Raw genomic sequence first — 3,782 nt, forward strand, 5'->3', positions numbered from 1 at the left:
TCATTTCTTAGGCAAGAGCCAGAGAAAGGCACGAAATTGAAATGCAGTGATTGACACATTTCTACACTTTAGCATTCCGTGCCTCCACGAGCATATGAAGTGAAAGTGAAGAACTATGGGGCAGGTCAACAGATCACTCTCTAACAACTTATTAATCTACAGTTCTGTCAGTCTGAGGGGACTTGAAACACTGCAAATGGCTGCAATTCATCCATTTAGTTTAAGTGTGTTAACCCACATAATTAGGTGCAGTCTCTTGCAAAGCAGCAGCCCAGAACATATTAATGATCCCTCACATGGAGTCTGAGCCGTGTTTCTCATGTGTTCACTCATTACAGGCCTCCACACTGTGCAACTGAGTCAAACCTAATTAGACCACAAAAAAATATGGTTATAATTGGTCTGGAGCAGCTTAATAAAATGTAATAAGGAAGTTCAAGTGGCTTCTTCTTTGTATTACTGATTCTGGAATTTATCATTTGCTTCGGACATTGGACTGACTCCCCCTCACCTTGCCATGGAAGGCAGATGAATAAAAATATGGTGATGATTGGTGATTTGGTTGTTGATTATACACAGTAATGGCAGAAATTCCTGAGTTTCACAATAAAAGACAGGGATTCCTGATCCTTGGAATGCTGTCAGTAACTGGAAGGTTAAGAGTATCAGATGGCATTTAGAAAATAAAATAGGTTGTAGCTGCTTTGCAACCTTGTTCCAGAGAAATAGTTATGAGCTGTGTCAAAACCTCTCACCATCATAGATAGCAACTATAGACATATGTATAAATAATTTTTGCCTGAATTTTCAATTTCTTATTGCAACTTTTATTGAAAAGTCCCTCTCCAGTTCTCTTGAAGCCCCTTTAGGCACTGGAAGGGGCTCTAAGATCTCCCTGGAGCCTTCCCTTCTCCAGGCTGAACAATCCCAACCCTCTCATCCTGTCTCCAGAGCAGAGGTGCTCCAACCCTCTGTTCAACTTAGTGGCCTCCTCTGGACTCATTCCAACAGGTGTTGTGGGCCCCAGATCAGGGCATAGGACTTCAAGTGGAGTCTCAAAAGAGAAAAGCAGAGTTTGCTGAGACGAGGACCCAGAAGTGACTATTGCAATCATCTGTTTAACTGTGCTAACTTCCTAATGCCCAGCTCGCTGTCACACTGGATAAAGAAACAAAACAGAACAAAACAAACCTGAAACAAAGCAAAACAAGAGCTCCATGGAGCATGTTGACATGCTGGAACAACCTCTGTAATGCACAGCAAACAGGCAGTCAGCAAAGTGCAAAGCCTGCAGTGATGACAGACACTGCTGACAGCAGCAAACAGGAAAACATCAGGCAAGGCTCTGACGTTCCTTTGCCTTTTCTTTCCTGGCTTTATGTCCCCACTGGGGTGTTTCTGATCTCCTCAGCAGCAATGCTAAGTGCTGCAAAGCCTGTGCCAGGATGCTCTGGTTCTGCTCATTCAGAGCACAGACTCAGCAATTCTTCAATCTACGGGATGGTTTTAGAGCTCGTTTTCTTTACAGGTAAGTTGGATTCACTGCTGAGCCCGGATTTACCTTATCTTACTTTAAGCATTTAAAAATGAGCACAGCCACTTTCAGCTCCTATTACAGTCAGTGGAAAAAAGATCTTGGGATAGACTCTACTACCCTCTAGAGATTCTTATGTTTCCCCAGGGTTGCTGTGTTCAAAATTTAGAGCCTCAGTTAGGTGGGGTGAGTCTAGACTGATTTTCCCTTCACAATGCTCCAATATAAAAACACTCTCTGGAGGGCTATAAAGTTCCATCAGGGCTGCTTCTTCCCACTTTTCCAAATCCCATATTGATCTTTCCTGTGCTTTTAAGTGTTACTAACCTTCTGAGCCTGCATCTTCATTTGACATAAGACCAAATAAAATACTCCACAGAGGTAAGGCAGGCAAGGCAGGAGAAGTCAACCTTTATAAATTCCCTGAAATATTTGAGGTCCCCGAAAGAGAAAATGCAAGCACAGTGCAAAGACTGAAGAAAAGTCACTCTCCATTCCTTAAAGTAATTGGAGGATTTATAAATGGATTTACATATATTACTGAAAATCAGAAAACTTTGTTGTGAAGAACTTTGCCGTAGATGATTCCTGAGAACTTATATCCATGATCACAACTCTGATACTGGATGGTATGAAAGGACTTACTGGGGTAACTCTGAGGTGGCAGATATATCCATGTGGAAGAAACTACACTTTGTCCAAAAAGAAATCAGATTATAAAATATATAGTAAAGACAAAACAGCTTCAGTGTGTTTCCAGTTTGAACTGAAATAGACAGGAGTGGAAACTGTTGTTAATTCTTCAATTAATGTGTTTGGTTCTTCCAAGTCAGGTAGATCCCAGATGTGACTAGCCCATATCAATAAAAATCAGTTTCAGATCCTTGATCTTACTGAGAAATCATGATAAACAGTCAGTGTTTTTTAACATAAATGGGCTGTTATTATATTCTCCTGGCAGTCAATCACTGCCCTTCCAGGATCAACAACATCCATGCAGTGTCCATGGAGTAAAAATCTTCAATATTTGTCTTGTATAAGAAGCTGAAGAGTAACCATGGTGAAAGAAGGGATCACTTCACTTTTTCCAGCTTCTTATTTGAGGTAAATATTTCTGTCTTTATCCAGCTACTCAATTCATTGATGTTTGGAGTTTGCCCTCTTCTAAAGGGCAATGGAGGTTTCAGAAGACTAAAGGACAACATGCAGGCACTGAAAAGCTCTGTGAGGGTTTTTGCTTCATTTTTCCTGGTGTGGGTAAATAGAATTTTATAACTGAACAAGAAAGTTCTTTATTCTGTCAGCTGTGGCAAAAAAATAGCTACGAAATGGCTCCAGAAAGCAGAACACTTGTCTGACACCTCTGGGATCCTCATTCTCATTTCCAGCCCTTAAGGCATCCCATGAGGGATGTATGAGCTGGTGGAATTCCAGGGAAAGGGCTTGGAGATGATGCCAGGCCTCCAAGAAACACAGGTTAAAAAAAACCCAGAGGGAGGATGGAGGGAGGGGATGAGTTGGGAAGACAATCCAGTGAGGTTTGGAGTGGGGAGGAGGTTTGGAAACCTTTAAAAAGTCACTTTTTTCCCTTCCACCACCCTGTCCACAGCACTGAAACTTCTTCCCTCTTCACACTCTCCCATGGATTTCTCCCAAGCTCATGATGGTGTAGTTAGTGATTTGATCTGTCCAAGCAAGAACACAGATGGTCATTTTGGAGCAGAGCTTTCTCCTCACATGTGGCCAAGGGAGGCAATCCTGGCACTGCCTTCTGAGCTCATTAATTCCCTGCTTGATCAGGAATAAAGGCTTTCTGCTGATATATGGATTGTTTGTTTTGGACTGTGATATGTTGACACTCAAGGATTTAAGGATTGTATTTAATCTCCCAGTAAACCACTTTATAACAAGGGGGACAAAATATTACAGAGAAGTACTGAAAAATACACTGCTCTCCTGCTCTCAGCAGTCCCTCCTACATATTATTAAACATAGTTTTTCACAAAAAAACCCTGTAATATTTTTATATTTTTGCCGTGTACACTAAGCAGTGGCATTATAAGATATAGTTTGCCTCCCAGGACCCAAAGCCCCTGCAGTTAATATTATTGTTCCTCTTGGTTTTAGCAGCCTTTGATTCATATCCTGATTTGTTACTCACTTGATCACCCTCCCTTTTCATACTTTGCACCACATGGAAACTTTCCCATTCTTCTCCAGAAAATTACTTCTGTCTCTGCAAACCCTC

Source organism: Neopelma chrysocephalum, unplaced genomic scaffold (assembly GCF_003984885.1).
Source record: "Neopelma chrysocephalum unplaced genomic scaffold, ASM398488v2 Primary Assembly neopelma1_129, whole genome shotgun sequence".
NCBI classification, from domain to species: domain Eukaryota; kingdom Metazoa; phylum Chordata; class Aves; order Passeriformes; family Pipridae; genus Neopelma; species Neopelma chrysocephalum.